Source organism: Bubalus kerabau, chromosome 19 (assembly GCF_029407905.1).
Source record: "Bubalus kerabau isolate K-KA32 ecotype Philippines breed swamp buffalo chromosome 19, PCC_UOA_SB_1v2, whole genome shotgun sequence".
In the NCBI taxonomy this organism is placed as follows: Eukaryota; Metazoa; Chordata; class Mammalia; order Artiodactyla; family Bovidae; genus Bubalus; species Bubalus kerabau.
Genome location: NC_073642.1, coordinates 46,452,999 through 46,479,239, shown reverse-complemented (window position 1 = coordinate 46,479,239; position 26,241 = coordinate 46,452,999). Strand labels below are relative to the sequence as shown.

The window sequence follows — 26,241 nt, the reverse complement described above, 5'->3', positions numbered from 1 at the left end:
AACAACTAAGAGAGCTGAAGTTTGGGACTGTTACCTGGTCATCCAAGTAGTAGGAGGCAGAGTCAGAGCCAGAACCCAGATTTCATGTCTCCAGTTTGGTTTTTACTCTTTCTGCATTTATGGCAGCAAATCTGTATCCCAAGTAAATTATATTTATTATTGTGTAATAGTAAGAAAGCGATTAAGTCCAGTTTAGCAATGTAAAAAGATATTTTTTCAAGAAAAGAAATATTTTCTAGACAGTTGACATTGTGGTCTTTACATTGTACTTGAGAGTTAAGCCACTGAAGAAAAAATTTGGCTAGGAGACTGTGACAGGGAAAGTTAATGTGTAGGAGATTTACCACAGATAATGGCAGATTGAAATTGAGGACAATGATATTTGATAACCTACTTAGGACAAGATGTAGGTTGGGTAATGGCAGAGCTCTAAAATTGAATTCCAATAGAGTATTGACATTTTCTGAATTAATTGCCATGGTTCGTTAGTTAAGGAATGGTTTGTTTATAATTCTTTGGCCTTAGAAGTTTTTTTTTTCCCCACCCTGGAGACATGGTCTGAATGAAGAGGTATCAGGTATTTTGTAGGGCCTAGCTTTCTCAGTTTGAAAACAAAACAGTGTGTGTTTGTTAAAAAAAACAAATAACAAAACTTTGCTTTTTAGTAATTATTATTTTTTTAAAGGAGCATATACTATCTATAATCATTTAAAATATTCTTAAGAACTTTAAAATGGAGGACTCTGTTTTCAGACTCCCTGCCCTGTGAGTGAAGGAGGTCCATATAGAGAGATTACTGCACTCATTTTAGGACAGGAACTCTGAACAGGGACTGTTTTGCTCCTCTGAGGACAATGAGAATGTCTGGAGACACTATTGATTGTCACAACTAGGGAGAGGTGCTTCTGGCATCTAGTGGGTAGCAGGTCAGCTGAACATCTTGAAATGCTCAGGATAATCCCTCACAACAGTATTCTAGCTCCAAATGGCAACAGTGCTGAAGTAAACCTTGTCAAATGTAGAACAAAAAACATGGACCTCTAAGTACTATACTTGGTTCTAACAGTTAATTGAATTAAATATTCTGTATTTCTGAGTGGTCACTGTGACTTTGAAATATAATTAGTGTAATTCCTAAGCAAATGAGTAGGGGAGGGTAGAACTGCAAAGACTGAAAGATGTCTTAAAGGTCTCCCATTTTGCAGATGGGAGAGCCACTTCCAATCCTTTTTGCAAGTTAAGTGCAGGTTTTATTAATACATAACCACTATAAAGGAAACTAGTTTGCAGAATAGGGTATTCCCAGTTACACAGGATTTTGGTTTTTTTTGGTTCCATCTAAACTGTATTTTTAACCTTTAAATTAAACTGCCATTCGCTAAGGGTATTTTTAGAATTCGGTGCTTACCAGTATGCTGCTGCTGCTAAGTCGCTTCAGTCGTGTCCAACTCTGTGCAACCCCATAGACGGCAGCCCACCAGGCTCCCCCATCCCTGGGACTCTCCAGGCAAGAACACTGGAGTGGGTTGCCATGTCCTTCTCCAATGCATGAAAGTGAAAAGTGAAAGTGAAATCACTCAGTCGTGTCCAACTCTGTGACCCCATAAGCTGCAGCCCACCAGGCTCCTCCATCCATGGAATTTTCCAGGCAGGAGTACTAGAGTGGGGTGCCATTGCCTTCTCAGGCTTACCAGTATATGAGAACATAATTTAAGCATCTAATGTAAACCTTTGTCCTGGCATGTATTCCCACTGAAGGACAATTCCAGCTGAATTTATAGAACTTGGAGGATTTAGATTTAAATCTACTGTGTTTATTGATAATGTTGTATATTTGATTTGTAGGAACTGGAAGTTAGAATTATTACAGACTAGAAATAAAACCTTGTCTAGTTGCTAAAGTTTCATATTATCATCTTGCTCTGCCCCATCCCCCTGCCTTTTTTTCCCCCAACAAATGGCCTTAAGATGACGCTAAGCACATAATTTAGTGTCTAACAGGTAGCTAGCATAATGCTTAGCATATAATGGATATTGACTAAATGTTAATTTTCTTGTATGGCGTGGTAACAGTTCAGTCGTCTTGGCTTAAAAAAAGGTAAGTGCTTACCTAGCTAATATATTGATTATTTTGGCTCATTCTTTCTAGTAACTTTATTGAGGTGTAATTGATAAATGATATGTCACACAAATTTAAAGCATATAATTGAATGCTTTTTAAAAAGTTAAAGTATGGCAATACACAATATTGTATAAGTTAGACAGGTGTACAATATAGTGATTCACAGTTTTTAAAGGCTATACTCCATTTATAGTTATAAAATTGGCCATATTCCCCATGTTACGCAGTATGTCCTTTTAGCTTATTTTATGCATAGTAGTTTGTACCTAATCTTCTACCCCTATCTTGCCCCTCTCCCCTTCCCTCTGCCCACTGGTAACTACTACTTTGTTCTCTGTGAGTTTGCTTCTTTTTTTGTTACATTTGCTGGTTTGTTTTATTTTTTTCGATTCCACATACAAGTGATACCTCATATTTGTCCTTCTCTGACTTATTTCACTTAGTGTAATACCCTCCAAGTCCATCCATGTTGCTCCAAATGGCAAAATTTCATTCTTTTTTATGGCTAAGTAGTATTCTGTTGTATATATACACCACATCTTCTTTATTCGTTCATCCATTTATGGACACTTAGATTGCTTCCATATCTTGGCAATTGTAAATAATGCTGCTGTGAACACTGGGCATAATTGAATACTTCTTGACATACATACACTTTGTGAAGCCATCATGACATCATGATTAGGAATATAGTCAGATAATCAAGAAACAAATGACATCTGTAATCTCCCAGTTTCCTTTTGCCCCTTGGTAATCCCTTCCTCTAACCCTTACTTGCCTGCCATCCTACCCCAGGGCAACCATTGATCTGTTCTCCTCTACATTAGTTTGTGTCTTTTATATACATATGTATGTGTGTATGTGTGTGCATGCCTGCACGCACACACTCGGTTCTGTCTGACTCGTTGTGACCCCTTGGACCGTAGCCCGCCAGGCTTCTGTGTCCATGGGACTTCCCAGGCAAGAATACGGAATGGGTTGCCATTTCGTACTCCAGGGGATCGTTCCAACCCAGGGATCAAGTCCAGGTCTCTGACATGTCCTGCGTTGGCACTGTGCCACCTGGGAGGCCCATGCATAACATATACATGGAATTAACAGTGCTTACTCTTTTGGATTGGTTTCTTTTACTCAGCACGCTTTGAAATTCCTCTATATTTGTTGTGTGATGATGTGTCTCTAATACATTGCTCTTACTGCTTTTATTGTATGGATATGCTATAATTTGATTGTCCCGGTCCCATGTTGATGAACATGTGGGTTTTCAGTTTTCAACTATTACATGTAAAATTGCTGTGAGGTACACCTATTGTGTAGACATATGCTTTCTTTTCTCTTGGAGTCAATACTTAGGAATGGAATGGATGAATCCTATGGCAGTTGTATTTTTTTAAAAACAAATGTACTGTTTCTTGGTTTTGGGGGTTTCTTTTTAACCAGTTTACAGTCTCACAAATAGTATATGAGAGTTATAGTTTGTGTAGAAATGCACCAACACCACCTGATACGGTATTTCTTTTTCTTGTCAGTTCAGTCGCTCCGTTGTGTCTGACTCTTTGCGACCCCATGAACTGCAGCATGCCAGGCCTCCTTGTCCATCACCAACTCCCTGAGTTTACCCAAACCCATGTCCATTGTGTCGGTGATTCCATCCAACCATCTCATCCTCTGTCATCCCCTTCTGCCCTCAATCTTTCCCAGCATCAGGGTCTTTTCCAGTGAGTCAGCTCTTCCCATCAGGTGGCCAAAGTATTGGAGTTTTGGCTTCAGCATCAGTCCTTCCAAAGAACACCCAGGACTGATCTCCTTTAGGATGGACTGGTAGGATCTCCTTGCAGTCCAAGAGACTCTCAAGAGTCTTCTCCAAAACACAGTTCAAAAGCATCAATTCTTTGGCATTCAGCTTTCTTTATAGTCCAACTCTCACATCCATACATGACTATTGGAAAAACCATAGCCTTGACTGGATGGACCTTTGTTGGCAAAGTAATGTCTCTGCTTTTGAATATGCTATCTAGGTTGGTCATAACTTTCCTTCCAAGGAGTAAGCGTCTTTTGATTTCATGGCTGCAGTCACCATCTGCAGTGATTTTGGAGCCCCAAAAAATAAAGTCAGCCACTGTTTCCCCATCTATTTGCAATGAAGTGATGGGACCAGATGCCATGATCTTAGTTTTCTGAATTGTTGAGCTTGAAACCAACTTTTTCACTCTCCTCTTTCACTTTCATCAAGAGGCTCTTCAGTTCTTCACTTTCTGCCATAAGGGTGGTGTCATCTGCATATCTGAGGTTATTGATATTTCTCCTGGCAATCTTGATTCCAGCTTGTGCTTCCTCCAGCCCCGCATTTCTCATGATTTACTCTACGTATAAGTTAAATAAGCAGAGTAACAACGTACAGCCTTGATGTACTCCTTTTGCTATTTGGAACCAGTCTGTTGTTCCATGTCCAGTTCTAACTGTCGCTTCCTGACCTGCATACAGATTTCTCCAGAGGCAGGTCAGGTGGTCTGGTATTCCCATCTCTTTCAGAATTTTCCACAGTTTATTGTGATCCACACAGTCAAAGGCTTTGGCAAATTACTGTTTCCCTGATACCTGATAACATTGAACTTCTTTTCACGTGCTTATTTGCCATTGTATATGACTTCTTTGATGAGATCGCATTCAAATCTTTCACCTATTTTTAAATTGAACTGTTTGCTTTCTTACCCAGTTTTGAAGATTCTGAATATATTCTGTATGTGTGCTGAGTCACTTCAGTTACATCTGACTCTTTGCAATCCTATGGACTGTAGCCCGCCAGGCTCCTTTGTCCATGGGCTTCTCCAGGCAAGAATACTGGAATGGGTTCCTGTGCCCTCCTCCAGGGGATCTTCCCCACCCAGGAGTCGAACCTACGTTTCTTATGTCTCCTGAATTGGCAGGTGGGTTCTTTACCACCACTAACGCCACCTGGGAAACCCTGTATTCTGTGTATAAGTACTTTATCAAATACATGATTTGCAGAGTGGTTTTTTTTTTTTAATATTATCTTTTAATTCGCTTAACATTTTATTTGAATGAATAGGAATTCTTAATTTTGATTAAGTTCCTATATCAACTTTTTCTTACATGGTTTGTATCTGAAACCTTTGCCTAAGTCCAAGATCAGAAAAATTTTCTCCTATGCTTTCTTCTAGAGTTTTATCATTTTAGGATCTATGTCTGTGATCCATCTTGAGTTAGCTGTGAATATAGTTTGAGATATGGAAGGATTTTTTTTTTTTTTTTTTGGCATATGGATCTCCAAGTGTTCTAGCACCATTTGTTGAAAAAGACTTTCCTTTCTCTGCTGAATTGCCTTTGTACTTTTTCCAAAATTCAGTTGTCTCTATATGTATAGAATTATTTTGGGACTGTTTTGTTCTGGTGATCTGTTTGTCTGTGTTGCTGCCTATACCACAGTGCCTTTTATTGTTGTTGTTGTTATAACTTGATAGTAAATCTTGAAATTGGAATGTGTAGACCCTCCAACTTTTTTCTTCCTTTCCAAAGGTTTTTTTTTTTTTTTTTGCTGTGGGAGAAGGGAGCTATGCCTTGTCTTTTAACTTTCCATAAGATTAGCTTGTCAATTTCTAAAATAAATAAATGAAGAAATAAAAAATTTTGCTGGGAATGAGATTGTTATGAATCTGTAGATGAAGAAGGTACGTTTCTTTGTTTTATATGCTGCTGCTGCTGCTGCTAAGTCGCTCTCGTGTCCGACTCTGTGCGACCCCATAGATGGCAGCCCACCAGGCTCCCCCGTCCCTGGGATTCTCCAGGCAAGAACACTGGAGTGGGTTGCCATTTCCTTCTCCAATGCATGAAAGTGAAAAGTGAAAGTGTAGTCGCTCAGTCGTGTCCGACTCCCAGCGACCCCATGGACTGCAGCTTACCAGGCTCCTCTGTCCATGGGGTTTTCCAGGCAAGAGGACTGGAGTGGGATGCCATTGCCTTTTCTGTTGTTTTATATAGACCTCCTTTAATTTCTCTAGCAGTGTTTTGTATTTTTTAATATACAGGTCTTAAATGCATCTTTTGTCAGTTATCCCTAAATATTTTGTACTTTTTATATCCTTGTAAATTGTATCTTCATGACTATTTCTGATTGTTAGTAAAATACAGTTGATTTTTATATATTGAGCTTATATCCTGAAACTGTGCTAAATTCACTTGTTCTATTAGTATTATATAGATTTCATTGAATCTTTTACATACATGAACTCATTAATAGAGCCTTTAAGTCTTCTTTTTAATCTGGATGCCTTTGTATCTTTTTCTTGTTTTATTGTACTTACTGGAATTTCTAGTACAGTGTAGAATAGAAGTGGTGAGAGTGGATATCCTTGTCTTTTTATTGATCTTAAAGGTAAGGTGATCTGGTTTTAAACTAACCATATAATATCATGTTCATTGTAGGCTTTTGAATAAATGTTCTTTGTCATGTTAAGAAAGTCTTACTCTTTTAGTTTGCTGAGAGTTTTCATCAAGAATGGATACCAGGTGTGTCAAATGCTTTTTTCTGTTTGTGTTGAGGTTAACAGGTTTTTTAATTTTTTTCATTGTGTTTTTTTAAAGATTTTGTTGTTGTTAACTTTTTTAAAGTCTCTATTGAATTTGTTACAGTATTGCTTCTGTTGTTTATGGGTTTTTTTTCCTGGCCTTGAGGCATGTGGGGTCTTAACTCCTGGACTAGGGATTGAGCCCACACCCCCTGCACTGGGAGGCAAAGTCTTAACTAACCCGTGGACCACCAAGGAAGCCCCTCATTCTGTTAATCCGATAAATTCCAGTATGGATTTTCAAATGTTGGATCAACTCTGCAGGCCTCTGTAAGCCTAATTGTGACATCGTGTCATTTTCATATAATGTTGGATTTTATATGCTAGAATGTTTGTAATTTTGTAGTTATGTTTATGGGGGATATTACTTTTCTTGTATTTTGCTTTTTTTTTTTAACATAATGTTAGCCTTATAGTATTAATTGAGAAATATTCTTTTCTTTTTCATTTTCTGGAAATTGTTCATAGAAAATTTGTATCATTTTTTTTTTTCTCGTGAACATTTGGTAGACTTCACCAATGAAGCCATCTAGATACGGAGTTTTCTTGGAAGGAAGGTTTTTAACTACTTTAATAGGTAGAGGGCTGTTTGGGTTATGTGTTTCTTCTTGAAACAGAAGTTTGTGTCTTTAAAGAAATTTTCTTATTTCATATTAAGTTGTCAGATTTATAGGTATGAAGTTGTTCATAATGCTTCCTGTTGTTCTTTGATACCTATAGAATCTATGATGATGTCATCCCTCATTCCTGATATTGATAATTTATCTTTTTTTCCTAATCAGTCTGGCTGGATGCTTATCACTTTTACTGATCTTCTAAAAGAACCAGTTTGTGACTTCATTGATTTTTCTCTATTTAATAGATTTCTGCTTTGGTCTTTATTATTTCTTTTTCCTGCTTAGTTTTAGTTTAATTTGCTCTTTTTCTAGTTTATTTAAGTGTAAACAGGTTATTAATTTGAGACCTTTTTTCTTTATAATGTATGTATATGTTGATAGAAATTTTCTCTCAACAGTGTCCTACAAATTATGGTATTTTGTATTTTCATTTTCATCTAGGTCCAAAATGCATTCTAATTTTTCTTTTGATTTCTTCTTTGATCTATGGGTTATTAACCTGTGTGTTCTTTAGCTTCAAATATTGGTGGAATATCCTGATATCTTTCTGTTATTGATTTCTGTGATAATTTCATTATTTTCAGAAAACATATGTTTTGTGACTTGAATTTCTCAAAATTTATTGAAATATGATAGCCCGGAATATGTTTTAACTTGATGACTGTTTCATATTCACTTGAAAACAATATATATTCTGCTGTTGTTGGGTTGAGTGTTTGAAAAGTGTCAGGACAAGTTGTTTGATAGTATTGTTCAAGTCTCCTATATCCTTGCTGAATTTCTTTCTCCTTGTTTTATGAATTATTAAACATGGGCATGTGAAATTTCTGACTAATTGGGGTTTGTCTCTTTCTTTTTGAGTTCTATCAGATTTTGCTTAATGTATTTTGAAGCTCTGTTACTAGGTTTCTAAACATTTGGGATTATTATCTCGTCTTTATAAATTGACTTTTGCCTTATGAAATGATCTTTTTCTGTGGTAATAACCATTGCTCTGGAATCTACTTTAATAGTGATATAGACTTTTGCTTTCATTGACTAGCATTACTAGGATATATATTTTTCTGGTTTTAATCTGTTTTGTTACATTTATATAAAGATTTTTTTGGAGCCAGCATGTATGTTTAAATCTTAATTTTTAATATAATGTAATCCTGGCCTTTTAATTAAGATATTTTTTTTTTCTTTGTCACTGTGCTGTACCTTACATTCCCAGAACTTATTTATAACTAAAAATTTTATACCTTTTCACCCTCTTCACCCATTTTCCCCTCATACTCACTGCCTCAACCACCATTCTGATCTGTTTGTTTGAGTTTGGTTTTTTAGATTTCACGTGTAAATGAGATCATACAGTATTTCTTTCTCTGTCATTTCACTTAGCATAATGCCCTCAAAGTCTGCCTATGCTGTAGCAAATGACAGTGTTCGGTAGAATTCACCATTGAAGCCAGCTGGTTCTGGATGTTTCTTTGTTGGGATACTTTTGATTAGTGATTTAGTCTTCTTACTCTTAATTGTTCTGTTCAGATTCAGACCGATAACTTATCATTTAGAACTGGATGATGTACAGTTAAAGTCATTATTGATTTGTTTGAGTTGATTTAAATTTGTTGTCTTTGTTATATTTGTCTGTTATCTTGCTTTTTTCTATTTGGCTATCTTTTCATGAAAAGTGAAAGTGAAGTCGCTATGTTGTGCCCAACTCTTTGTGACCCCATGGACAGTAGCCTGCACCAAGCTCCTCTGTCCATGGGATTTTCTAGGCAAGAGTATTGGAGTGGGTTGCTGTTTCCTTCTCCGGGGAATCTTCCCAACCCAGGGATCAAACCCAGGTCTCCCACATTGTAGACAGACGCTTTACCTTCTGAGCCACCAGGAAGCCACCATCTATCTTTTCATAGTTCTCTTTTTTTGCCCTTTTTTTGTATTAGTTGAATAAATGTATGATTTTTTTACATTTTTCTTTTATTGTCTTAATTAGCTGTAATCTTTTAATATTTTACTGGTTGATTTAAGATTTATAATAAATATTTTCAACTTACCAGAGTCTATTTACTATTTAAGTAATACACTGTACCATTTCTTCTTCTTCTTTTTTTTTTTTTTAAATATGGAATGCTTCATGAATTTGCGTGTCATCCTTGCGCAGGGGCCATGCTAATCTTCTCTGTATCGTTACAGTTTTAGTATATGTGCTGCCGAAGCGAGCACTGTACCACTTCTTGTATAAGAACTTTACAAGAGTTTACTTTCATTTGTCTTCCCAGACTTTATACTTTTTTGATCATACATTTACTTACACATTTTGTCTAAACAAGCAGTTATCTTTTAAGGACTTCTAAATAATGAGAGAAAGATACGTATTTACCCATGTAGTGCCATTTTCAGGACTCTTCATTCCTTTGCAGAGATATTTCTATCCATCCAGCAGCATTTTGTTTTTGTTGGATTTCCTTTAACATTTCTTGTGTAATGATGCTCTGCTGGTGATGGATTATTTACTTTTTTAATGTCAAAATCTATATTTTGCTTTCTTATTTGAAAGATGTTTTGCTGCAATTGGAATTCTAGGTTGATGGCTTTTCTCCTTAGTCTTTTAAATAAAGATTTTGCTCCACTGTCTTTTTGCTTGCATTGTTTCTGATAAGAAGTCTGCTTTCCCCTTATCTTATATATCTTCTTTTTTCTCTTTTTTTCTGGCTACTTTTAACACATTATTGAGCATGGAATTTTTGCTGCAACTAATGCCTGTGGCATTAATACATCTCTGACCAATGCTCAATACTGTGTTAAGACTTTCTCTTCATCACTTGTTTAGAACAATTTGATTATGATGTGCAGTGGTGTAGTTTTCTCAATATTTCCTGCCATAGAATCATCAAGATGCTTAGATTTGTAGGGTTAGCATTTTCATAAAGTTGGTAAACTTTTGGGCCATTTTTTTCCCAGTTATTTCTCCCCTCCCTTCTTTTATTTTTTTGTTTTACTTATTGGCATATAAAAAGGTATTAATATCAGGCTCATCTATTAGGAAGTATTATATTGGAAGATCTTATAGCGTTTGAAAAAGAACTGATATTCTTTCCATTTTTTTTAGATTCTTTTTTCTGTGTTTTATCTTGGGTAGTTCCTATAGCTACTCCTCAAATTCACGAGCCTTTTCTTTCGCTATATTAGTCTGCCATCCCACTGGTTTATTTTTCATCTCAGATATTGTAGTTTTTATCTAGTTCTTTGTGTATGTGTTGTCTGTCTGTACATATAAAATTATATCATCTGTATATTTTCTTAGCTTCTTGAACATATAGAATACAAGTAAAATACCCTCTGTAATATTCTCTGCTCATCCTAACATCTCTATCTATTCTGGGTCAGTTTCTGTCAGTTGGTTATTCTTCTCATCCTGGGTTGTTTTTCCTGCTTCTTTTAATGCTGAGTTATCTTTGGATTGTCATTGTGAATTTTACCTTCTTAGCCTCAGAGTATTTTTATATTTCTGTAAATTCTTGAGCTTTTTACTGAGATGCTGTTAAATTACTTGAAAACACTTTGATTATTTCAAGTCTTGCCTTTAGAGTTTGTTGAGTGGATCCATCTAAGGGTAATTATGTATTATGAGGCAATACCTTCATGAATATTCCATTCAGTGCCTCACAGATATGAGGGATTTTTTCGTAGCCCAGCTCTTGGGAACAGGCACTGTTCCCCAGCTTATGGGAGCCTCTGGCACTTTTCTCTCATATTCCCTCACATAGTTCTTTTTCCTGTCTTGGCACGTTTCCTTGCACGTATTTATGCTCAGACTGAAAGGAAACATCCTCCAGTCTTCTAGGATCTTACTGGGTATGGCTCTTTCATCTTTGGTACTTTTGTCATGTGGACTGTAGTTACCTTGGTTTGCTTGGACTGTCAGCTCTTTTTCTCAACTCGGTTTCCACTGGTTCTGCCTAGATTCCCTTTCCTCTCAGCGTGGCCTGTAAACTCTTAACTCAGTAAACTGGAGCTGTCAAAGGTATACTTCATTTGTTTGCCATCTGTCAGGAATGACTTTCCCTATCTGATGTCCGTACCTGCTTGAAACATACAAACCAAAGAACAGAAAAACCCCTGAAACATAAACAATTTTCAAAACATTGGACATCAGATGCTGATAATAAGTTCTCCTAAATGAATGAGACTGAAAATTGGATTCATAGTCATTCAACTTGGCCCCTATTTTTTTTAAACATTTTTATATTTAGAGAAGAAATTTATGATCAGTTGACTATTGATTATATCTGTGAAAAATATTTAATTGTTCTCTAATCGGAATATATCAATGTTTTCAAAAAGAAAGTTGGATTAAAATATCTTCAATCAGGAAAATGAGAAACTAGTGTTCATTAGATACAAAAAGCAATGTATAAAGACAGAAACAAGTATTGTTTATGTTCATTAAGTAAATAACTTGAAAGCAGTTTAGATTAACTTGGAACAGCTATGCCTGGAAATCTGAAAATGTATAGGAGTCACTGTGAACTGTAAACTGCCTATAAAAATAAACTAAGTGATATTTGAATATGTTTTTAGGATTCGATATGCAAAGTTAGTAATCCTATATACATGTCATTAGACTTTTTATTATTCTTTAATTTATATAAACTTTTTATATTCTTTGACTCTTACTTGAAATGTTTTATCTTTGTATATTTATGAAGAAGTGATATACTGAGTAGATTATTTACATAAACAATGTTACTGATTAATTTGCTTAGTAAACCAAACTGTTCCATAATATACCAATTTTTTTTTTGTATTTTTGCATTAACACTTCTTTTATTAAGGATTTTATTCCATCCAAAGAATTTTGCATGGCTTATAGGACTGAATAAAATGTAGACTAGAACAATTAGTGATAAACAGCTGAATAGCCATTACTTAAAGGTAACATCATCAGGTTCCAGAGATGAGCTGGTTATAGCTATAAGGCATTGAACTTGATTCTTAGATTTCCTGGCAGCCAAAGTGAAAAGAGAAGCATGTTGAGTTACAAGTTTACAGTGTCTTAGAAAAGAAAGCATACTTTTTTTTTTTAGTTAAAACTTTTTATTCTGAGTTCAATCACAATTTGTGTATATACGTACGTCCATATATTATCTAATGTCTCTTTTAGAAAGGTCATGTAGTAGAAATAGATTTTGGAGAAAATAGAAAAATAGCCAATTAGTATGTTTGTTAGATCTATTCTAACAGACAAGATCAAATGTCTACAAATAAATGTCTATAATTTTTTTTTCTATTCGTATAAGTGATATCACCATCTTTCACTAAGACATACAACTTTGACAATGTGGTAGAAAAAGAAAATTTTATCTTAGTTTCAGTTTCTTCTTCAACTTGTTACCCCTCTCTGGTATTTTACATTTCATTAATATTGAATGAGAAATCACTTTCTGCGATGCCTATGCTTTTGCTAATGGTATTCACTGTACCATAATCAATAGCCCATTTCTTTTAACCTTCTTACTAAGAAAGAATAAGAGGGAGGAAGGAAGGAGAAAGGAAGAAAGAAAGAAGCATCAGCAACAAAATGATAATCCCACCTATTGGGTTTCGAAACTACAGTCTGGAGGGACAGTACTATAGAAAGGAAGTAGACTTTGTATGACCTCTAAGTTGAAAACCTAATATGGTTTGGATGCGTGCATTAATCCATTTTTAGAAAATATCACTATTACTTACAAACCACTTTTGAATTACGTATGCTGTATGTGAAAGTAGTACTCCGTGAATGAGTGGTAATAAGACTTCTGGATGCCCACTGGTGCAATGAAAAAGTAGACTAGATGCTATCAAGAAGGCATCTAAACAGTATAAGATGGCAACTGTATTCAAAGAAAAGCAGGGGATAAAAATTACACTTAACACCTGAAAGCCTTAAGCCTTAAAACCTCTTCCTTAAGAATAGCAGGAAACCTGTAGAGCTTTGCTGAAGCCTTCTCTGTCATCCGGTAGGTATAGGAACTTTTCCTGTTTACTTCTAGTAATTTGGTTATTTTACTACCATGTAATTACTTATTTGCATGCCTATATCTTACAACCTTCCTGAGAGTAGAAGTGTGTCTCTCAAGCTTTGTATCACTAACCTCAGCATAGTGCCCAGCATGAATTAGGTGCTCAGTAAATATTATGTAATTCATGAAGGGATATATTAGGTACGAGGAGAGCAAAGCTGCTCTTCTTTGAACAACTTCCTTTCAATGAAGAATGATAGAAGAAACCATTAAAGTCAGTATCAGAAAGAACCCCCCTTGGGTTATCTTAATTTCCTGTGCAAAAAATTGGCTCAAAATCTAAAATTTGTCCTGTGTGAAATAGAAAAATAAAGCAAAAAAATAGGATGTTAAATGAAGAATGCTTATGGTATTATGGCAGAGGTTATCGTATAATCTTCACCATTATTGAAAGAACTTATGACTCTTATATAACATCTGATTTTCAAAAAACTTATGAATCAGTGAGCACAACAACATGTCATGTTTGAAGTATATACCACCACCCCCCAACATACCTAAGAGAATAAACTGACTTGTAAATAGACATGGAGGAGAGGATGAAACAGAAGACTGAGTTTGTGGCTCTTAATTTGTCACAGCAGCCACAGTATACTGATATAAATCTTTTAGTGTTGTTTTGCTTCTCCATATGAATTTGAAAATCAATTATATTTTGTAAATATTGTTAGGATTTTAAAAATTGGATGGCCTTGAACCCATACATTTAATTTAAAGGAGATTGACGTCTATGGTATATCTACAGTTGAACCTAAGACAGCATAGAGGTTTAGGGCACCAACCCTCTGCACAGTTGAAGATCAACATGTGACTTACAGTTGGTCTTCCACATTCCTGGTTCTACGTCTGCAGACTCAACTGTGGATTGTGTAGTGCTGTAGTATTTACTTTTGAAAAAAATTCATGTGTAAATGGACTTGCACTGTTAAAACCTGTCTTTTTCAAGGGTCAGCTATATTTTTCCTATCTCAAGGAGTCTCCATTTATTTAATTAGGCTTTGCTTAAAGTTAATAAAAGAAAATTTTGTGTTTTTCTCTGAGAAAGATTGGCACATCTTTTATGGTCAGGAATAGGTGCATTTAAAAAGAATGTTAAAAGGGATGGCTTCTCTTTGCTGCAGAAGGAACTCAGGTGACCACTTCATTAAATGGTGGTTTAGATAAAGATTAGGAAGAAAGAATGTTCATTTGGATAAAAAGCATATATAGATCACTACTTTATATCTTTTAGCAGAGTATGTTCTACATTACTTAGATTCTTCAGTATAAAAAGGAAGGCAAATTAAATACATACATTTGCAATATTGGGATAGAGAAGACAGCTTTTAAAACTTAAAGTTAGAAATTGCCATAGAAATGTTGGATAAATTTGCCTTTATAAAACACTTAAAATTTTTAATGGTAAAATCTGTCATTAACAGAATTAAAAGACAAAGAGCTAAGAAACATTTGCAACATGTTTAAAGGAGTTAATTTCCTTAATTTATGAACTGTTAAAAATGTATGAAATTGGGAGAAAATTGTAAAGGGCATTGTCAAGACATAATGGAAAGAGATTTTCTCATACATTGCTGGCCAAGTGTAAATTAGAGGGCTTCATTAAATGTGAGAATTTTAAATATACACGTGTATATGCTTTGAAACCAATACTTCCGTTTCTTAGTATTTTTTCGCCTGAGGAACTAAGTGGATGAGTGTGTCTAAACACTGCAGTGTTGTTTAGAATAATGAAAAAATTGAACTAGTCTAAATATTATTTCGGGATTGATTTTAGAATTTAGGTATGTTCCTTTAGATGAACATTGCATTCTCAGAAATTGTTAGCATTCTAAAATTACTTAAATAGTTTGAACACAAAGTACATTTTAGATGTGGGGCTATCTCTTCTCTATCTTTTGGAAATTTTTAAGGAATGGAATTGTTTATAGAAGCAGCTATCATATATAAAAATAAGAGTTAATATTTTTGAACACTTACATGTGACATGTGCTGGACCAAACATTTCATGTATGTTACCTGACTTAATTCCTTCAACAGACCAGTGTGGCAGATAGTAATTGATCTCCAAGGAAATTTGAGTATTAAATAACTAGTAACGGGTATATAGTGTGTACAATCAGAATATCTGGGTTCTGATCTCAGCTATATTATTTGCTTAACAATTTATAGATGCTTTGGCTGTATATAAAATTAACATAATTTCAGGTAGTATATGAAAAAAATGCATTTGAAGCACAGAGTTTATGGAAAAATTTAAAACATTTGAATTTTAATTGGAACCTTAAAGGTGCTAAAGTTGAATCAGATATTAATGATCTATTTAAAGTCAGCAGAGTTTTGTTTTTAAAAAATGAGTACAAACCTCTGAATATATTTGATGGTCTTGATTCTGTATTTTCAGTTTCTAACCTATTAAAAATGGGTAAATTAGAGAGGAACTTATTTAAAAATTATATTTTGGTAAAACAAAGAATTGAATAAATGAAAGGAAGTGAAATTGATTGTTCGTGTTTTATTTTGAATAACCCAAATCTTTAAGTTGCATCACTTAGCAACATTATTCTTTGCTTCACCACCCCAAACTGAAGTGCCAGAGATAGTAAAAGGTGTGTTTGTGTTACCAAAAATTTGTCAGTGTTTGAATTTTTTAAAATCAGTAGCTTCAGAGTACCCAGTCATCTTTGCTTTTCTGTCAGTTGTCCTTAGGACTTTTTGGAGGCAAGTTGGTTGTTACCATAATCATACCATTTCTTGTAAATTGTCTTTAAGAAAAATAATTATTAATTTCTGCCTCCATTTCTTAAAAAATCTGAAAATAATAGTTCTGAGCAGCCATTTGAATAGCTGATATAATATAGCACTTTGCTAGGTTTGGGGCAACTGCAAAAGAATAAGGGACTTGATGGTATAATAAGAGAATCATGTCAAATGTGAAACATGAGTATAAAAGGCAAAAGGATCATATATATTATATAGTATTTATTTGGTTGCACTGGGTCTTATCTAGTTGCCTGACCAGGGATTGAACCTCGACCCCCTGGATAGGGAGGATGGATCTTGTAGTCTCAGAGGGATCATATATAAACAAGATGCCTCGAAGAAATGAAGCTGGGTCATTCGAAGTGTACATTGAAAGATGATTGAAATTTTAGTAGATGTAAAAGAAGAGCACAGCTATAAATGCAGGAATGTTGACGGCAGTGGTCTTTCAAGCTTTTAAAAAAATAAAGATATCAGGCCTCACCCTAGAAATTAAAATTTAATGGCAAGGTTCCTGAATTCATTGCAGGAACAGATTGCTCATTTCAAGTACCAGTATTAAGGATACTCAGCCTATATATCAAAACCTCTGCATCATTCTTCCCAGTCAATGCTACTGCTACTCAAAATGTAGCCTACAGACTGGTGCTAGTTTTTCAGCTATTTATTTACAGGTCTGTAACATGTTAAGTGCAGAAGTTGAGGTGTTGAGAAGCTCATCTCAGTGTGATAATGCTGTGACATCCAATTGTGTGATTGAGGACTTGCCTTGTTGAATATAGAGTATAGACCATTGAATAGAGTATAGGTGCTTTTCGCTGTATTTTCTAGCAACTTATTGTAAAGCATTAGTCTGTTTTGAATTGGAATTTAAAAACAAATGAACAAAATCCCCCCAAAACAAAAAGCAACTGTCCTATATATAATTTGAGAAGCATGGTCTACACAGTGTTTAAAATTAACTTTTCACATTCTGACTCATTCTGTTTTTATCGTTTTATCTTGTTGTTTTCACCCTCTGTTTTAAAGTATGCCTTCTTTTCCTAGTGTAATAGTATTTACTTTCCCTTACTAGTACTTTAAAATGTGTGTATGTTTAATTATTTTCAGTATTCAAAAGAATGCTTTTGAATTTAGGGATATGAATTGAGAAACTTTTCTATTTTGGAGGTACAGAACTAGATCGAGAACAGGTTTCAAGATTTAGCGAAAATAGTTTTTCAGTCTGATTTTTTTTTATATACATATACAAAATTATGTCTTTTGTGAATAGAGATGTAATGCTTCTCACTTTACAGTATATATGTGATTTTTATTTAGTGTCTAATTTCTTTGGCAAAAACTTGAAGTACAGTGTTGAATAAAAGTGGTAAAAGCAGACATCCTTGTCTTGTTTATGTTTTTAGGGGTAGAACTTTAGGTCTTTTACCAGTCATTATGAAGTTAGGTATGGGATTTTCATAGATATCCTTTATCAGATTGGGGATGTTACTGTTATTATATATAATTTAATTTTTTTTAATTTTTGCCTGTGTTGGGTCTTTGTTGTGGTGCAGGCTTTTCTGTCGTGGCAGTGAGCTCAGGGGCTACTCTTCATTGCAGTGCATGAGCTTCTCATTGCAGTGGCTTTTCATTGCCAAGCATAGACTGTAGGACTCTCAGGCTTTGGTAGTTGCAGTGTGTGGTCTCAGTAGTTGCGGTACCCAGGCTCAATAATTGTGGTACACAGGCTTAGTTGCTCCATGGCATGTGGGATCTTCCCAGACCAAGGATTGAACCTGTGTCACCTGCATTGGCAGGCAGATTATTTACCACTGAACCACCAGGGAAGCCCTGAGGATATATATATATTTTTTATTCCTAACTTTCTGAGTGTCTTTATCATTAAAGAATGTTGGCTATTGTCAAGTGCTTTTTCCGTGTCTGTTGAGACCATCATTTGGGTTTTGATCCTTTTACTAATATGGTGTATTGCATTGATTGATTTTTGTTTGTTGAACTGACCTTGCATTCTGAGATAAATCCCACTAGGTCATGATGTGTAATTCTTTTTATATGTTGTCATATTCAGTTTTCTAGTAGTCTGTTGAGGATTTTTGTGTCTTTATTCATAAGGATTATCAATCTGCAGGTTTTTTGTGATGTCTTTGATTTTGGAGTGAAGATAATACTGGCCTCATTGATTTAGTTTGAAAGTGTTCTTTCTATTCTTAGAATTCATCTATGAAGCCATTTGGGCCTGATCTTTTCTTTGAGGTCAGTTTTCTTTTTTATTAAGTCTGTCTTTTTATGGATCTGTTCAGATCTTCTGTTTCTTCTTGAGGCAGTTTTGGTTTTTTTTTTTTATGTCTTTCCTTTGAATTTGTCCATTATATGTCAGTTCAGTCACTCAGTCATGTCTGACTCTTTGCAACCCCATGGACTGAAGCACGCCAGGCTTCCCTGTCCATTGCCAACTCCTGGAGCTTGCTCAGACTCATGTCCATCGAGTCAGTGATGCCATCCAACTAACTCATCTTCTGTCATCCCCTTCTCCACCTGTCTTCAATCTTTACTAGCATCAGGGTCTTTTCCAATGAGTCAGTTCTTTGCATCAGGTGGCCAAAGTATTGGAATTTCACCTTTAGCATCAGTCCTTCCAATGAGTATTCAGGACTGATTTCCTTTAGGATGGACTGGTTTGGATCTCCGTGGAGTCCAAAAGACTCTCAAGAGTCTTCTTCAACACCACAGTTCAAAAGCATCAGTTCTTCTGTGCTTAGCTTTCTTTACATGTAGATCACCTAATCTGCTAACATACAGTTGCTCCTTGTATTTCTTAATATGTTTTCTATTACTTTAAGATTGGCAGTAATGTTTTCTTTTCCAGTCCACATTGGTAATTTGAATCATATCTCTTTTTATCTTGGATAGCATAGCCAAAGATTTGTCAATTTTGTTATCTTTTCAAAGAACTCATTTTGGTTCCTTGATTTCTTAGTATTGTTTTTCTTGTCTCTGATTTACTTAACTCCATTCCAATATTTATTATTTCCTTTCTTCCCCATGCTTTTGCTCTTTGTTTTCTAGTTTTGTAGAGTAGAACATTAGGTTATTGATGTTCAGATCTGTATTGTGTTTATTAAAGCTCTGAATTTAACTCTGTGCATTGTTTTAGCTGGATGTCATGTGTTTGGTTTATTATTTTTTCACTTACAGGTCAAAGTATTTTTTCCAGCAGATTCAATTTACTGTCTAGAATCTTTTCATTTCATCTTGATGGATTCACTTGCTAACAACAAATTCAATTTTGGTGTACTTGAGGATGCCTTAATTTTTGAAGGACAGTTTTGCTGGATATAGAATTCTTGGTTGCCAAGTGTATTCTTTACGCGTTTTGACTGTGTCATCTCAGCGACTTCTGGCCTCCCTGTTTTCTGATGACAAATTTTATTTTTCTTTTTGAGGCTTTCTTGTTAACTGATGTGTTGTTTCTCTCTTTGTATTCTCAAGATTCTTTTTGTTGTTGACTTTTGACAGTTTTGTTATGAGGTGCTTAGATATGGGTCTGAGTGGGTTGCCATTTCCTTCTCTAGGGTATCCTCCCAAGCCAGGGCTTGAACCCACATCTCCTACGCTGGCAGGTGGATTCTTTACCACTGAGCTACCAGGGAAGCCCCAGTGAGTTTCTTAAAAATATGGAGAAGTGTGTTTCATCAAATTTGGGAAGTTTTCAGCCATTATTTGTTGAAATTCTTGTGTTTCTTTTCTCTCCTTTCGATTCTCCTGATATATATGTATTATTGCATTTGATGGTGACCCAGAAATGTTTGAGGTTCTATTCATTTTTAGTCATTATTTTTAAGTTCTGTTTGTCAGACTGGATAATTTCAACTAACCTACCTTTTGAGTTTGCTTATTTGTATTTTATTGAAAAAAGTTGTTGTATTTTTGACTGTGCTGGTTCTTCATTGTTGCATGGGCTTTTCTCTAGTTGCAGCAAGTGGGAGCTAGTCTAGTTGTGGTGCGTGGACTTCATGTTGTGGTGGCTTCTCTTGTTTGGAGCACAGATTTTGGGGTGCACAGGCTTCAGTAGTTGTGGGATGTGGGCTCTAGAGCACAGGCTCAATAGTTATGGGATTAGTTGCTCAACAGGCTTAGTTGCTCAACAGCATGTGGGATCTTCCCAGATCAGGGATCGAACCCAAGTCATTGGCAGGCAGATTCTTTATCACTGAACCACCAGAGAAGCCCTGCTTATTTTTAATTTTGCCATTTCAAATGTGCTGTTAAGCTTTTAGTGAGCTTTTCATTTTGTTTATTGTATTTTTAAACTTTTTTTTAAAACATAAAGAAGTGAAAGTTGCTTAGTCCTGTCTGACTCTTTGGGACCTCATGGACTGTAGCCTGCTAGGCCTCTCTGTCCATGTAATTCTCCAGGCCAGAATACTGGAGTGAGTTGCTGTTCCCTTCTCCAAGGCATCTTCCCACACTGGGGATCGAACCCAGGTCTCCTGCATTGCAGGCAGGTTCTTTACCAACTGAGTCATTAGGGAAGCCACCTTACTATTAATATTCTCTCACTTGGTGAGCGGAGAAGGCAATGGCACCCCACTCCAGTACTCCTGCCTGGAAAATCCCATGGATGGAGGAGCCTTGTAGGCTGCAGTCCGTGGGGTCGCTGAGGGTTGGACAGGACTGAGCAACTTCACTTTGACTTTTCACTTTCATGCATTGGAGAAGGAAATGGCAACCCACTCCAGTGTTCTTGCCTGGAGAATCCCAGGAACGGGGGAGCCTGGTGAGCTGCCATCTATGGGGTCACACAGAGTTGGACACGACTGAAGTGACTTAGCAGCAGCAGCACTTGGTGAGATACCATTCTCACACTTGCCTTTAGTTCTTTAGACATGGTTTTCTTTATCTTTTGGAACATATTTAAAACTTGTGGTAGTGTTTGATACTATCACACTTGTCCAGTGTATCTAATGTTTGTGCTTTTTCAGGGACAGTTTCTATTGACTTCTCTTTTACATGGAGTGTACTTTCTTGTATCTTTGTGTCCTGTAATTTTTGTTGATAAGTTAACATTTTAAATAGCACAGCAACCCTGGAAACCAGTTTCTCCCTCTCTCCCATGACTTGTTTCTTCTGTTTGTTACGGTTGCTGTGTGATTCTTTAATGACTTTCCTGAACTGTGTGCAGTCTGTTTTTTTCTATTTATGACCACTGGATTCTTCACTCATTCAGCTAATGATTGGATGGATACTTATTTACAAGCTTGGAGTCTGCAAGTTTCCTAGTCTTCACCAAGGGGCTCTGTGTATGTGTTTGGGACATACTATCAGTATTCGGGAAACAGTTTACAGTACTTTTTTAGCCTTCACATCCTCCTTGTGCAGTCTCAAGATCAGCCAGAGGTGAAAGTTTAAATATTTTTCCAGTCTTTCCTTAATATGCTTGTAGATTATGCACATGGCCATCTGTACTCCCTTTAAAGTGTTGGTGCTCTTTAAAGTTCCCTATGGAAAGCACATCCCCCGGCTTTTCCCTTTTTTTAATTTTTTGGTTAGTTGTTTGCCTCATCAGTGATTGCTGCCTCAGGCAGCTGTGGTGTTAAATAATTGCCAGTGATTATTTTTCACAAATGACTCCAAGAGAAAAACTGTTGCACTGCGTGAGTTCTAAATTAAGTTAAATAAAGACAAGCTTTGTGAGCTCAGTTTTCGAAGGAGCAGATAGGTGAGTCAAATGATGTTTCTCAGAGTAAAGCATTGAAAGAACTCTGATTCTGTTCTGACTCTTTCATTGACTGATAGGCTGCTGCTTGTCACTGTGCTCGTGGGCTGTTGGTTTTAAGGCTGCCATGGAGATGAGGATGGAGGATGGGAACACAATAAGTTTGAAATGCCACAAAGCTTACTGTTTTTATTGAGATTCATCCATTTTTCATGAATAAATGTCTTTGTTGCAAGCCTTTGATTAATTTCTAGGTTTCCAAAAAAGTTAGGTTTTAGTGTTTACTTTTGCTTAATTGTTTTTAATGGAGATTTTCAGAGTTCTGTATTCTGCTAACTTGCTGATATTATAACACGCTTTTTAAGTTATAAATACTTAATGTTCTTAGTTTTATTAAAATATTCTTTTATGAACATTTTTAGTGACTGCCTATTGACTTGCATGTATGTACCATGATTCATTTAGTGTATTACTGTGTAGTGGGTAGTGGACAAGATAGGAGAAGTTAGGGAAGAAAAACAGGACTTGTATATCATATGAGGGAACCTGGGCATTATCCTGTTTACAGTGGGAAGCCCTGTACGTATTTAAGTAGATGAGTGATACAGGTAGTTGGACTTAGGTTTGGGTAAATTATTCTGGTAGCAGTGTGTGGAGGATGGATAAAAAGTGGGCTTAGAATATTATGAGAATAGGTAAAGAGGTTACTAATAAAATTCAGACAAGAGATCATGAAGTATCAAATGACAGCAGGCATAGAGAGAAAGAAATGCATTGCAGAGTTGTTCAGGGTGAAAAATGAGTGCTTCATTGAGTAGTGGGGGTGGGGTGGTGTGGTGTGGAGGGAGCTGAAAAGAGGCGGATGAATCTGAATTGAATTTCAGGTTTAAGATTTAGATAATATTACCAATGTAATAAGGGAATGTTAATAATAAAGAACTTGAAGAAGATGAGGGGAAACATGGTGGATTCATTTTGGGCCAAGTTGAGTTTGAAACACCTGTGGAAGATGTAAGTGGATAGGTAATGTAAGCCCGAATCTCAGAAAAGAGCATGAAATAAATAGTAGCTGTGGATTGATGGTGGTCAGTTGCTTCAGTGGTGCCCCACTCTGTGACCGCATGGGCCGTAACCCACCAGACTCCTCTGTCAATGGGATTTTCCCAGCAAGAATACTGGAGTGGGTTGGCATGCCCTCCTCAGGGAATCCTCCCGATCCGGGGATCAAACCCACATCTCCTGCATTGCGGGCTGATTTCTTTACTGCCACCAAAGCCCAGGGATTAGGGAAGTATTTTTATGTAGATAGAGTTCAAGTTGTATCAGATGGAGGAGGAGGGCATGTTCCTGTTAGACACTACAATTTAGAGAGAGTATACAGAAAGAAAAGTTCATAGTGAACATGGAAAAAGACAGTTCGTTGCTAACATTATTGTATTAGTTTTTCTGTATCCTCTTCCTTCAGCATTGACTTGTATCAGCCTAAACTTTAATGTCACAACTGTTGATGTGTCTTGGGAGGTAGCATAGAGTAAGGCATACTTTATTCTTAGTTCAGTTTGGTTCTGTTAATTACTGTTTGATCTAGTGTCTTGGTCTCTTTGAAACTTGGTTTTGAGTTTATTTTTAACTTTTTAATAAAATGAAGAGGTAAAATAAAATTGATAGGTCCCTATCTCCATGAGAATTAATGAAACTAAAGTGTCTGGCTCAGTCTTTAGAGAATGGTGGGTGTCACTAAATGATATTACCTTCTTTCTTCCCCATCTTCATATTGTATGAGAATTCCTTTGCTCCTTTGCTGTGTTATGAGGAAAGCAGTTGGTACCAATTGATACTAATGTTTGAATGGTACTTAACTCTTTACACTGTGTGTTAGAGTGGTTTGCTATCACAAATGAATTTAATTAGTTAAAATTTAGGTATTCTGATGAACTGAATAGGCTATAATCAGCCAGTGTCAGGAGATACTTTAAGGTAGTATGCATGCAACTGCACTAAATCCTCTGAATTCTTGGTAGTTGGCAGTGCCTGCCTGTCCTAAACTTCAGAGTTCCTGTCTCATCCCTTGCTGGACTGTGTAGCTTTCAAATAATTCTTTAAAAATACTCTTCTTTCAGAATGAATTCAGTTAAAATTGGCCACAAGTTTATGTTTTGGCCTACCACCTCAAGTGTGGCTAATATGGTGGTGTTGATTGAGGGCTCAGAAGAGCTGGTTTGGAATTGTTTAATAGCTTTGTGTGGAGAATTTCAAAAATATATTTGTGGAGAATGAGTAAGATCATGTTTGTGTAACTGTAAAAGTGCTATCTATGCAGATATAAACTATTAAGTAAGCATAAGTGATTACAACTTGTTTGCCTTTCCTTATCTTTATGTTGCCATACTTAGCTTGTATGTTTGATAAGACAGAATTGACTTTGTTCTTAAATAGGACACTGTATCTTTGTTTATTAGGTTGTCTTTTTCACTGTATCTCCTCATTTCCTCTGTGCCTATGTGGAATCGTTGAAGGCAAGAGAAAAAATTTTATTTTACTTTATAGATTTTAATCTTGAAATTAAAGGGCTTATAAATATTTTCAGATCATCAGTTCAGTTGCTCAGTTGTGTCCGACTCTTTGCAACCCCTTGGACTGCAACACGCCAGGCTTCCCTGTCCATTACCAACTCCTGGAGCTTACTCAAACTCATGTCCATTGAATTGGTGATGCCATCCAACCATCTCATCCTCTGTCATCCCCTTTTCCTCCCGCCTTCCATCTTTCCTAACATCAGGGTCTTTTCCAGTTCTTCGCATCAGGTGGCCAAAGTATTGGAGTTTCAGCTTTAGCATCAGTCCTTCCAATGAATATTCAGGACCAATTTCCTTTAGGATGGACTGGTTGGATCCCCTTGCAGTCCGAGGAATTCTCAAGAGTCTTCTCCAATACCACAGTTCAAAAGCATCAATTCTTCGGCGCTCAGCTTTCTTTATAGTCCAACTCTCACATCTATACATGAGTACTGGAAAAACCATAGCTTTGACTAGGTGAACCTTTGTTGGCAAATACATGTCTCTGCTTTTTAATATGCTTTCAGATCACGATCACATATTAATGCTTCCTTCAGTGCTTTTTGTTCTCTCAGTTCTATACATTTTTATCTTCCTATCATATCAGGATCTTTTCTGCAGTTATTTTGAAACATCAGTATGGTTAAGAGAGGAGCTACATATCTTAAGCAATTTTGCTTGCTTTGAAATTTTAGCATGTTTTTAGTATGATTTGTATCTGCTTGCTTTTCATGGTAAAGGACTAATGAATAGTAAGTATTTGAAAGATTAAAAAAATAAACATCTTAAGTATTTATACAGGAGATAGGTTCCTAGTTTTGTTTTGATGAATTAAAACATTCAGGACAGTTATCAAGAGAGAGATTGACTTACCTGTTTGCTACATTGTTAAATACAAGAGTGAGTTTGCCATTTTCATTTATGTTAATATTGATTTATTATATAAAAATAAAAATAGATTTTAGTAATTATTTTCTGAGTTATTTTTTTCTAGTTAAAATGTTGGGACAGTAGACTATATTTGAAAGCATTAAGAAGTCGTTTTTTGGTTTTGTTTATATTGCTTTAAATTCCTTTGTAAATGTGTTACGAGTGTTTTCCGAGTTTTGGGGGTTTTTTCTTAAGAATGCATTCATGGGGAGCTTCCAGGTGCTGGTAGTAAAGAATCTGCTTGCCAATACAAGAATGTACTCACATGTGTAAAAACTTCTGTGGACACAGAGGAGCATAGGTTTAAGTGTTGAGGAAATACTCTGTAGATCAATGCATTTCCTAGAGTGATTCCAGAAACTTTATTTTTGAAGTTCCATTTCACCCACTCTCACTTCAAAAAGCATACTGGAATGAAACTAATGAACATAGTGTTGACAGCTTTATTGAGCTGTTTAAAATGTATGTTAGTTATAACAACATATAGTAAACTGCATATATTTTAAGTGCACACTTTATATTTCTTGTGAGCAGTGTAGTTGAGTTTTGCTTTTTTATCCATCTGACAGTCTTTAACATTTTAAGAGTATCATTTTTATTTAATGTGATTATTTATGTAGAGTCTGTCATCTACTCTATCTTCTACTTACTCCCTTTGATTATTATTTCTCTTTTTCTGCCTTTGTTTGGATTAATAAAGTATTTTTGTGATTTTTATATTCTTTTTTTTGGTTTATTACCCATATGTTTTTATTTTCGTAGTTGCTTTAATGTTTATAGTAGTTGTTCAGTCACTAAGTCATGTCTGACTCTTTTACAACCCCATGAACTGTAGCCCACCAGACTTCTCAATCCATAGGATTTCTTAGGTAAGAATACTGGAGTGAGTTGCTATT

General features: G+C 35.8%; 1 protein-coding gene and 2 non-coding genes across 13 annotated transcripts in view; 1 reads left to right on the top strand and 2 right to left on the bottom strand.

The window, feature by feature from the left end:
• Positions 1 to 26,241, top strand: part of RALGAPA1 (Ral GTPase activating protein catalytic subunit alpha 1) — a 207,685-nt gene that overhangs the window by 1,683 nt on the left and 179,761 nt on the right. The window lies entirely within an intron of this gene.
• LOC129634665 (U6 spliceosomal RNA) lies at positions 9,433 to 9,539 on the bottom strand. Its single transcript, XR_008705835.1, has one exon. It is a non-coding gene; the product is annotated as a U6 spliceosomal RNA (small nuclear RNA).
• Positions 20,605 to 20,676, bottom strand: TRNAC-GCA (transfer RNA cysteine (anticodon GCA)). Its single transcript has one exon. It is a non-coding gene; the product is annotated as a tRNA-Cys (tRNA).